The 12,914-nt window shown below is 35.8% G+C and overlaps 1 protein-coding gene across 1 annotated transcript in view; it reads left to right on the forward strand.

The window, feature by feature from the left end:
* The first annotated feature begins 5,539 nt into the window (after positions 1-5,539).
* Positions 5,540-12,914, forward strand: part of LOC149563862 (Major facilitator superfamily protein) — a 47,380-nt gene continuing 40,005 nt past the window's right edge. The window contains exon 1 of the mRNA XM_089826994.1: positions 5,540-5,788. The gene's annotated coding sequence lies outside the window, so the exon portion shown is untranslated. The remainder of the gene's footprint in view (positions 5,789-12,914) is intronic.

Consider the following 12,914-nt stretch of genomic DNA (forward strand, 5'->3'; position numbering starts at 1 on the left):
GTAACAAATGATCAAACTCAAAGCATTAGGTAGGGTTTTGAGATCCACTTTGCAAGGCCATGATTCAATACACCATTTCCTAACTCAAAGTAGAGAAGATTGTGCTCTCACCTATTTCATTATAAAACCCATTTTTCTTAGGCCAACTTACATAATAATTCCATCCTAAATAATCAATATTAACCAATAGAACTATGCTATTATTGGAATGAAAGCCTACTTGAGAGGGTCCAATCTTTCTTGATCTTCCTCCAATTTCCATACTTTATCCTTTATTCTACTCTAGTCCTTGACATTCAAAGAGTCTTGAATATTCATTATGAAACAATGGTTTATAAGACATTCCTTTTTCCAAATGTCAAAAGCTATCTATAACACGACCCAATGAATCCATGTTGAAAATGCCCTTGACTTTCTACCCAAGCCCTGGTCTTTGAATACCCATGACCTCCCATACCTACTTTTGCTTACAAACTTTGCCACCACTCCCATGTCCACTTCATGGATGTTGTCAATTAACTTTTTTACTATTTATTAATAATTTAAACTATCATATATTTAATTTTTAAAAATTTAATCTATTAATTTATTAAAAAAAGTAATTAATTTTCAACTTATTATGGATAAGTGAAAGATGAACATTTAAACCATGAAAATAAAAAACTGTGTATCACAACTTTACCACTAAACTAGCATCTAAAATCCTCCTTGAAATTTACTTTGACAAAAAATATAATAATAAACGAACCATAGAGAGCTTTGACAAGTTTACAAACTTTGTGTTCTTGACCAACAACCTTAAATCTAGAAGGTTGTGTCATGTAGACCTCTTCCTATAAGTCACCATTCAAAAAAGCACTCTTGACATCCATTTGGTGAACTTTCCAACTGAACTAAGCTACTAGAGGAAGAACAAGCCGTATGGTACTCATTTTAGCTGTAGGAGAAAAAGTCTCCTCATAGTCAATACCTTCCCTTTGTGAGAACCCTTGAGCAACAAGATGAGCCTTATACTTGTCTAAGGTGCCATCAACTTTATATTTGACCTTGTATACCCATTTGCAGTTAACAGGCTTCTTCCCTGTAGGAAGATCAGAAAGAACTCAAGTTTGATTTTTCTAAATGCTTTGAAGTTCAGCTTCCATAGCCTGTCCCCATTTAGGAATACCTTTAGCCTCATAATAAGTCTGGGGCTCATAAACACTATGAATGTTAGCTATAAGAGAAAAATTAACTGTTTGTTTGTGCTTATTTCAAGAAACTTTACCTTTGATGAGCTCATCATCCCTTAGATCACTACTAGTTTTAACCCACTATTTGGGTCGGAGAGTAGAAGAGCTGACCTCTGGAGGAGCTGGAGGAGTTGGAAGAGGTTTAGGAGCAACAATGGGAGGAGGATCATTCTTAGGAGCCTCAATAAGATCAACATCAAGTGTCCCAAGATAGGCATTATTTCTATCATTTTGTCCATCAGATGGTGCTAAAGGAAGGGGAACATTGTGAGGCTGTTCCTCAGAATATTGCTCAGAAGAGGATAGAAATGGTCTTCGAGTTTCATCAAAAACACCATTGTGACTAAAGATAAGATGATCAATGTTGATATCTATCAATCTGTAGGCCTTATGGTTGTCACTATACCTTGTCATCATGAGTCTTTGAGTCTTGGAATCTAATTTGGAACATTTAGCATTAGGAATCCAGACATAGGCAAGAGAGCCAAAACTCTTCAAGTGGCTGATCTTGGGCTTACGACTAGACCATAATTCTTCGAGGGTTTTGTTCTTGACAACCTGAGTAGGGGAACAATTTGGAAGGTAAACAACAATAAATACTGCTTCTGCCCAATACTTATTAGGAACACTCTAGTGTTGTAAAATAGAATGAACCATCTCAACATTCGTACAATTGCGACTCTCAACAACACTGTTTTGCTTAGGAGTGTAAGGTGTGGTGAATTGGCACTTGATGCCATGTTCAATACAAAAACCAAAGAATGCATGAGAACAAAATTCCCCGCATTATCTATTTTAAGAGAAATAATATTGCAACAAGACTCGTTTTCAACCAATAACTTAAAATTCTAAAATGTACTAAGTGCGTCTGATTTTTGTTTAAGAAAGTACATCCACATTTTTCTACTACAATCATCAACAATAAGCAAAAAATATTTGCAACCAATAATTGAATATGTATTCATAGGACCACAAATATCAACATGAAATAATTGAAGTACCCGAGATGCATGCCAAGAATCTTTATCTTTGAAGGGAGTCTGATGTTGTTTGCTAGCTTGACAGGCATCACATACTCCAAGATGTTGTGGTTGAATTAGAGGTAGTCTAGAAAGAAATTCCTCTTGGGATAACTGAGAGAGATACTAGATGTTGAGATGTCCATATCTCTGATGCCACAAAGTCTTGAGAGATAAATCACGAGCTGCCATAGCTATTTCAGGGGAATCACTAGTGTCAGTAAGCCGATATAGGCCATGATCCTCTAGACCAGTAGCAACAGTAAGACGAGTCTCTCGATCAATAACAAAGCATTTGTGGGCATTGAACACCACATCCAACTGAGGAGAATTTCTCATGATCTTGTAGAACAAGAATTAGTATGCAAAGAACATTAACAAATAAAGTAAACATTCACAAACCAAAAACTAAATTCACATTTATGCTTAGACAAAGAAAGAAAACAAGAAGTGCAAACCTCACAAGAGAAAACACTCCATGCTTTCTTGATTCTGTAGATGTGTCCTTTTGCTGTGGATGTATGCTCAAGATGCTCAAAAGCTGCTTCAATGGAGATGGGTAATGGCAAATTGGTAGCTTTGTGAGCTCTCAATTTGGCATTATAAGGGTATGGTTGATGGCTTTGGTTCTCAAAATAGCATGGTAACTTTAGCTCAAAGATTGTTGATGAAATGGCTTGGGATGGGATTCAATTTATAGGCTAAGGGGTAGAGGGATGGAGGGCTTAGATGCAAGGATGGATGAAGGCTTAAGGAGGGCTAGGATGCACTCAAAGGAGAGCACATGGATTGTGCTTGTTTAGCACCAATGGGAAGGTGACACTTGTCACAAGGAGGATGAGTGTGAGAGGGTAGGGTAAAGGGTTGGTTAAAGGCATGATGAGTGGGGTTGAGTATGTAAGAGGGATGTAAGAGGAATGAGTGTGGAAGAGGGAAGAGTGTGGAAGATGGGTGTAAGAGTCATGAGTGGGCTTGTAAGAGTCTTTTATGTTTTGTAAGAGCACTCATGACTTAGTGGTTGGGCTTTTTGAGGGGAGACTTTGGTTTGGATTAGGAAAGTCTTAAACTTGTTTAAGGAATGTGACAACATTAGGGGGTGGATTAGGCTTGGGTTTAGGATTAGATTAGAGATGTTAGAGATGTGCAAGTGGATGGCATTAATGAAGGTGGGTGAGTTAGTGGCTAAGCTTGGTTAGTATGGGTGGATGGGGTGGATTAGGCTAAATGGAGGATTAGAGATAGGTTAGGGGTTTTTGAATTTGAGGATTTCATTTATCAAATAGATTTATTTAATAAATGGGGATTTTTGGAATTAGATAGAAGAATAGGATTTAATTGATAAATAATAGATTATTTGATTTATCAATTAGGACTATAGATGATTAATTAAATTAATCAACTAGGGGATGAAAAATGATTAATTAAATAGAAATTTAATTAATAATGCCCTTTTTAGATAACTAAATAGGATTACTAAAATAGTGTAATCAAATTTAGGTGTCTACAGATTTGACTCACAGAGAGAAGATTGAGTGCCATACCAGGAACTTAGCAAACATTGAGAAAGATGAGTTAACACCCACTAGATTGTATTTGAACATTTCCTCTGCCAATAATTTTGAACTCCTCTGCTTCGCCAAACACAACTGAATCACTGTATGGATATAAATCCGTAAACCAGTCATGTCGATGAGAGAAATGACGTGAAGCACTGGAGTCAATATACCAAGCAGAGGATCAGACTGAATTTGAAGGGCTTTTAGCCATAAAAGTGTAGAACACTGACTCCTTTGTCTTAGAATGTTTAGCAACATTGCCTGTTGATTGGACCCTCCGAGCTTCTTCTGTTTGGAAGCAAGTCGCTAATGATAATCTTTCTTCATGTGGCCGTACTTATGACATTAATGACACTGAACACTCTTCTGTTGAAAACTGCCTAAGGATTGATGGGATCCACCCTAGGAGATGACTGAGATGGCTGGAACTTAGCTGCAAAGGCTTGTTTTGACGAGGGTGAGGAAGCACGGCTGCCAAATTGCTGCTTCCAATGATCCTTCTGTAGGAGTTTGGTGCACAACTCTAGGAATTTCAGATCAACATTAGTTGAGGTAATGTTGAGAGTCTCTATGAAATGCTCATAAGATGTTGGCAAGAATTTCAGCGTAATAACTACCATATCTTCTTCCTCCATTGTCCAACCGATGGCTTCAAGCTGATCACAAATGTCCTTAATCTTCGTGAGATGTTCCTATAAGGACATACGTTCATCCATCATAATGGAAACAACTGATTCTTTAGACAGAATGCTCGACTCTTGTCGGATGTTTTATGCAGCTCCTTTAAATATTTCTAGATGTCTGCAGTCGACTTGCTAGAGGGAATCTGAGGTAGTTGATCATTTGTGACAGAGAGCTTGAGAAGCATAATAACTTCGCGATTCTGACCATCAAACTTATCTTGATTTGTTGTAATGGAGGTCCCACTAGGCGTGCCATTGGGGGCAGGACGAGTTTCTGTGCCTAGAACAAGTGCATACAAACGATGATACTCAAAGATGGTTAACATGCATTGCTTCCAGTGGTTGTAATTGCTGCCATCAAACTGTTGACTATTTTCCAGCATCAATATGGATTAGCATTGTATTGATTGACATGTTAATTTTTTACAAAATCGTCAATATGATAATTAAGTTTATAAATAAATCGTCAAAATTGATTATAGATACTATTTTTAAAATATACTATATAAATTTCTTTTCCCGATTTGAAACATATAAACTTAAAAACTTTTTTAACTTGTCATATATTGTTGATTTATAATTACTTTCTTAAAATTTTTAGAATGTATAAATTTACAAACTCAAGTTACGAGATTTTTATAAATATTACTAATTTATAGGTATATTATATTAGTTTTTGACAACTACTATTTATTTCAAAATGTAAAATAAAAGACATTAATATGACCAAAAAAAAGAGTAAGATGATAGACAGGGTGACCGGTCAAATTCCAGACCTGGTTGGGAATTGCCTTTAAAATGACAATGAAACTTAAAAAACGGTCAATATTATCTTGAGATTCCCAAATTGAAGATTTCACACTAAAATCTAGACAACTTATTCTTAGAAAAAAACAAAGAATAAGTTAAGCGAAGCCGTTTCCTCAAAAAAAACGAAAACAAAACAAAGCAGCGAAACTGTGGAGAAAGCGCACATGCCTTGAATTATTAAAAACTGCCAGATGGTCTTAAATTAATTTTTGAACTTTTGAAAAGTACTGCACATTTTCCCAAGCCGACGGTTTTTAATCTTTCTATTTCAAAATGCAGTTGACTCGTTCAAGCAATACAAACAGCCCACGGCAGAACATGCCCTGAATAAACGATCCACGGGAGGGAATCCTCGCAGTAGAACTAGAGCCTCTACAGGATATACAAATCCCAATCACCTAATCGGAAAAAATCGGAATCATTTGAGCTGCTGTGTTCATTCTTAGTTCTTCCTCGTTTTGATTTTTGAATTACCAAGAATTAGCCAGGTCAGTATTGCTTCACTTAAAATTAGATGAAAACCCACTTGATTTCTGATTGATTGATTGATTTTTTATTTCAGTATAAAGATTTTGATGAATATATCAATAACTTTTCTTTTCTCTCCTCAAACACTTGCTATAAATGAATTATATGTTGTCTTAAAGAGAGCAAGTATAGCAGGAGACTCGTGCAGATCAGTGAATTGAAGTTTGGTTAATTTGCAGGCCTTTGTCTACGTTCTTAAGCAAAGTGCCGATCTTATATGATAGTGGATAGAAGCTTTTAAAGCTGGATTTGGTGTTTTTATTGGTTCAATATTGTTGAACTTTAAATTTAAAATGGGTAGGGTGTATGATGAGAATGGAAACATTTGGAATCCTTGCTCGGATAGCTTTGAGAGTTTGACAGGCCAGGACTCGAACCCATGAACACAGTTTGGCTACTTGATTGCTCTACAGCTGTCCTACTTGCTTCCCTTAGTTTACACCATTCTATGTAGGACTGTATAGTGGCACCTTCAACAGGCATAAAGCTCTTCTAGTCATAGTTTCAAATTCAAGGTTTCAGTTCTTGCCGAAGACACCTACAGGTTCCATGGTTGCATCTCCGGGTAGTATTCTAGAAGTGATTTTAACCATTGCAGGATTTGAACTATTACATTAGGACTGTCCTACTTGATTGCTCTACAGCTGTCCTACTTGCTTCCCTTAGTTTACACCATTCTATGTAGGACTGTATAGTGGCACCTTCAACAGGCATAAAGCTCTTCTAGTCATAGTTTCAAATTCAAGGTTTCAGTTCTTGCCGAAGACACCTACAGGTTCCATGGTTGCATCTCCGGGTAGTATTCTAGAAGTGATTTTAACCATTGCAGGATTTGAACTATTACATTAGGGTCATAAAATTCGAAATGCAGGATTCATGTGACTGAATTTTAGAGTGGATAATCTTTGTTTCAATTTTCATCTGGCGAGTACTAATCCATGCTTCTTAGGATGCCTGAGTTCAAGCTTGTTTGCGGAAGTATTCTCCAGCACACTGTAGGTACTTGTCCCTGGAGGCAGTCATATTGATGAACTATGAAGTACTTCATCTGTCATAATGATAAAAATGTAGTGATCTCACCTCTGAACACCTGGAAAGAGGGTTTGCCCTACCTGATTGAGTGTTGGATTAGACTAACACAGCCAAAAGAACCCTGTGCATCGGGAAGGCATCTTGGGGGTGGGAGACGGGTTTCAGGTAGCTTGTAAAATACACATTAAGGGTCCATATGACTGAATTCCAGAAGAAATTATATCACCATGATCTAGAAAATTAGACGCAAAATGGTTCGAGCTAGTGTTAGCGGCTGGGAATTGTCATGTGATCTCAGTGATCATTATGTTTGTTGGATTTGTCTGGAGCCTCAACCTTCCATACTAAACCAGGCTTCTGTTGTTACAGTTACATAGGATTCAAAACAGTTTTTATTATTGCCTTTTGATTGTGTGCTAGTTCGTTGATGTTGCATATTTTTTACATACCCATGTAACATAAGCAATAGTCGGAGAGTGCCATTCCATGTTGATTTGGCTTAATTTAAGAACCATTCAGGCAATTTTCAATACTTATCAACGCTCATCTAGCAGCATCATGTCTACAGTATGTCTAAATTGTATCCCTTCAAGGATCACTACTTACTCAGACAGGGTAATGCTAGACAGAATATATTTGAGGAGTTGATTCTGTAGAATATCGTCTAGGAGTCCCATGAGAATGCTTTTGGCATGGCACCCCTGTTAAACAGACATTCAGTTGTTCTCAAGGAGAGTGCTATGTATTAGGACGGAAAACAAACTGTGTGGGCTCTCTTTTGGGAGCTTTTCTGCTTATAGTTCTTTAGAGTTCAAACAGTTTATCCAAAAAAGGTTCATAACTTCATTGTCATTATTATGATGTACTTTGGGCTGGGCTGATGAAAAGATGATAGTAGAAACCTCTATCCCCAAAATTATGGACAGAAAAGAATTATGTGGACAGTACTTTTCAAGGTAACAAAGCTGATGTGCCTGTATTTGGAACATTTCTCTGATGCCCACATTTTTACACCTTCTGTGGATGTTTAGTTTCATGGTTTGCTCTTCCTCGGTTCTTTCTTATCTGCAGAAGACATCAGTGCCACAGATATTGGAACACCATGTCCTTCCATACATGTGGATTGTATACTTAAGCTTTTGGATATAATCACTGCAAGAACTGGTTGGTTCCATCTCTAGGCTGGGCATCTACTTTTTAGTTTTGCACTACTAACCTTTATAGCTGTTCCAACTCTATTTGTCTTTTTTTATTTATTTCTAGCCATTCTTTACAGCAGTTGCAACTGTCAATTACTTTATTAAATATTTCCATCTACCTATGCAACTGTCTTAATTTCACTTCTCTTAAGTCAACGCACTTGCATGTGGACTATAGTTGACAGTCTGAATAAATTTTATGTCCTTATCATTTTCTCCTCACTCAAAGGAAACTTTAACGAAGTTTGCTAGGTGATTCAGAATCACCTTGTGGATGTGAAAATTAGTAAAGAGAAATTGAATTGGAAGGGGTGCAAAATGCATGTAAATGACAAATAGTGATAAAGGAGTCTTCAAATTTTGAATTAGAGGATTTGTAATCAAAATCTGTAGGAGATCAGAATGCTTTGATGATGCGAAGAATGACCTCATATGACGATCCACTCTCTAGAAATTATCGATTTTGCATGGTATTAAGGAGGTTCTTGTAACAAGGAGAGCACTGGATCGGGTGGGGAACTTGACTGCAATAGTTTCTAAAATCAAAGTCAGTCGGTGTTCTCCCTGCTTAAGAGCAGAATGTGTGAAGGCCAAGGCTGGTGTGTATCCTTCCTACTTGAGTAGTCCACACTATGTATTCATAATGTTAAACTATAATGCACATGTGTGCTTATATAAACTTTAAAAAAATGTCGGTTATATATGTAACTACAAATAAAGTTGATGACAGCTGGAATTGCTGTCAAGATCTAAGTTACAGGGTTCGATTGTTTGAGGCCAGGTTCCTGTTCCAGTTCGATTCTCCTCTGGGCTTGAACTGGGTTTCTTTGGTAAGAACCCAGGTGCCTGGGCTGAACCCGGGCGCGCCTGCGGCTGTGGGTGCCAAAAAATGGAGCCCATATGCCTTAAAAAACTATTTTGGACTCTAAAAATTCCATTTGCAAATACATTTTGAGACTTTTGCAAGTTATGAATATGATACATGAAATACTTTATTTATAATTTTATTGACAGTTACCAATTTATGAGTATCATACTTCTAACTTATTATTATGGTAACATAGGTGTGACCACACTCCATGCCTAATGGTATCCAGTACAGAGTGTGGTTCAAATGAAGTTGAACCAAATACTGACCTTGATGCCTCTGATCATGTTCATGATGAAGATGAATATAGATATTAAATATAAAATATGACTTGTAATTTGAATTTTCATTGTATACTAATATGAATTTTCATTGTATAATAATATTTTGAGACTTTTGCAAATTATAAATATGATATACGAGGTATTTTTTAACAACCTAATCCTCCTAATATAATGAAAATTAAAATTAAACTTTTATTAACAAACAGAAAAACTGGAAACAACTAACTTTCATTTTCCTACAAGCATGAAAAGAACTACAGTTATCTTTCCAGAATGGTTATTAACTACTTTTCACATGAAGCTGAAATCAATACATTTCAGGAAATAAAATCATTTAAGAAAATAAATATTGCTTTAGCAGAAATAAACTAACAAAATCAGAACCTGTACGTGTTGATCCTTCAATTGTCTCTTCTTGGAAATTCGTTCATCATGGGTGAAAGAGTATCATCAGGGGTTTTAACACCTGACCTTGAATCTTTTGATCATGACTAACTGTCATTAACACAACTTCCAAAGGAAGTAGCCTAACCCTTCTTAGGAGTACAAATGCACGGTTTCCATTTTCTTGCCATGTGAGACTTGGTGTAGAATTCACAACCATCATAGCCAGTCTTCTTAAAGACATCCTTGCCTACTAGGTGACCTTCCTAGCTAGATATTGCACTGCTGGTTCTACGTGTATTGGCCAAGTTCTTGAAGTACAAGTACATACCCTGTGTAGCCAATGTCACCACCAAACTCGTTCCATGTACCTCTTGGTCCGATACATCAAATATCTCAAATTTTGATGTCATTAACTTTCTCTGGAGGGACTTTCTAGAGGTCTAAGTTCTACCCATCCCAGGGCTACATCATATTGGTATAATCCTATGTTGTTTCAATGAGGTTACAAGGTTCTAACATTAAGTCACACTGACTCTGGTCCGTACTGAGAACTTGATTGTTACTCTTGAGAGTAATTACTAGATCAAAGGGTCCTGACTCGAGCAGATGATAAACAAATCAAATTATAAGGAATTTTGACCTCACTGGTTTTCATGAAAATAGAGACAGAGGTTTATGTGTTTCATTTCATTAGTTTCTTATTTACTCTACTAAAAAAAATTACAACTCCTACGATATGCTAGTGTTATATGAGCTATCTCATTATGCTATGCATCTAAAACATTTAGCAAAACAGATTAAATGGATTCACAACATATGATTCCAACCCCTCGTAAATGGTAAAAATCGTGCTACAAAGGAAACTTGCTTTATTATAGAGTACTAGCTATGTGCAGGTTGGAACAACTGCACAATGGCGCTATCAAATGCAATCAAGATTACCTTTCCTTTATCTATTACGAATGCAGTCAAATCATAAACACACGCCATTCAATGCATAGACATACTTCTTAACAGAGTATTAATACATAGAAATGAATGCAACAACTCCAACAATGATGCGATGTACATACGTGCCATGTAGCAACATTCACATTCGTTTTAAATGAAATACAATAGTATAACATGAATCCAAGCTTCATTGTAAGTTTCCTTCATCCAAACATAAAATCAATTGAGAAAAAAAACCACATGCCCGCAGGATTACACATGACAAAGAGAAGATTGAGCTACAGACAATACAAGCAAGATAGAGCTATAGACGAAACAACCACACCCAACTAAATTGCAGTAGCAGTAAAAGACAAAATTAAAATGATGCTCCACACCTAATTTTCCCACAAAGCGTTGCTTCCTCAACTATCACAAGAAAGAATGACTTCCCTTAGCCGATCCCAAGCTTCTTAGCTTGGAGTGGCAAGGATAACTCCTTTCCGAGGTGGTAAGAGAGAGCTACTCTTGCCACCACATGCAAGAGCTGCCTGACCCAAAAAAAAAAACATACGGAAATGCATAACATACTGTTAATATATGATCGGGATCATTTCTATGAGAAAGCAATGTACGAACATAATAATAAGTCACATCTTTACTATATATATATATAGATGTGCATTCCTATATAAATGTGTATGTATGTATATGAAAAGTCATCGACAAAGATGGTATTAACCAACATGCATGATATGAAGCAGATCATAATGTTGAAGTAACATATTTATGTTACAAGTTAGAATTGTCGTTGCATGAATAGATCAACCTGTCAATGCTTGATACAACCACTAGATTTATACAACACAGGAGGCGGTTAAGCCATGCCATGAATCTTGAAGGGGAACATTGGCAGTTAGTCCAATAATCCCCCCCCTCCCTTAGTGTTACTTGAGGGGATTCTAACTTATGACCAAGCTCTAATACCACTTGTTACAAGCTAGGGTTGCCGTTGCACCAAAAGATTGACCTGTCAATGCTTGATACAACCACTAGACTTATAGAACACAGGAGCTGTTAAGGCATGTCACAAATCCTGAAGGGGAACGTTGGCAGTTAGTCCAACGATTTATACACACACACACACACACACACAAATATGTATGTATGTATGTATGTATATTTATATGTGTGTGTGCATATATATAATTATGTTTATTGAAAGAAAAATCAAATCAAAATGAAATATGTAATGAGAAAACTACAAGGTTAATTAAATAATAATTACCAAGGTTGTTTATTAAAATCTATGAGGAAACTCTATACCTAGAGCAACTAGAGCAAGTAGACATCCAATTACCACAATCCCCAACCTAAGGGTTTGAGGTTGAGGTTCAAATATGGATTGCATTGTTGACTTTCACCATTTGCTTTTGTCCACCTATACAAATTATGCTCTTTCCTTGCTTGTGGGCTGGTTCTACTCTTGCATCCTTTAACATGGAAGGATTAGATATTCACATCATTGTAATAATCTCATGTTATCAAAATGATATAAATATGCATTGATAATCCATTTCCAATTTTTCCACGTAAGAAAATATAATTCCTAAACATGGAAGGATTAGATATCCACGTCATTGTAATGATCTCATGTTATCAAAATGATATAAATATGCATCGATAATTCATTTCCAATTTTCCCACATAAGAAAATATAATTCCTACTTCTACTGTTATTTCCATTAATAGAATGAAATATTCATATCTATTCTCATAAGCAAATCATAACCAAAATTAACTGAAATTTAATTAACTGTCATCGTCACACTTCAGAGGAATAGTTATTGCAGTTACAAACTAAATTAGGTCATATTTATAACTTTATTAGCAATTATGGATTTATGAGTATCACGCTTCTAAGTTATTATTATATGTTGGAAGTTTTGAACATGTATGAATTATATATAAATTTATAATATCAGTATGTATATATGTGTGTGTGTGTATATATATATATATATATATATATATATATATATAATTTTTATTTTTATTTTTGAAAACAAGTTTATGTATGCCGAACCCAAATCCAAGGGATTTTTTTCTCCAAATCCACAAACTTGAACCCCAACCTGAACCTGAACCCATATTAGGACCAGGATCAGTAACTTAGGTAAAGGTTGTATTTTAATATAAATAAATAAAAAGTAGATAGCCAAGAACACTAAATGGTGTTGTAAGATTTTTTCCCTATATATACAGGATTTTCTTATGAAATCAGAACATAGAGAATCAAATTCTAACAATAGTTATATCAATTGGTATTAGAAGCCTACTTATTAGGCTTTTCCTAAGAAATTTATTGCATGTTTCAAATTTCAGA

Source organism: Cupressus sempervirens, chromosome 4 (assembly GCF_028749045.1).
Source record: "Cupressus sempervirens isolate cs-2001-9-10 chromosome 4, ASM2874904v1, whole genome shotgun sequence".
Classification (NCBI taxonomy): Eukaryota; Viridiplantae; Streptophyta; class Pinopsida; order Cupressales; family Cupressaceae; genus Cupressus; species Cupressus sempervirens.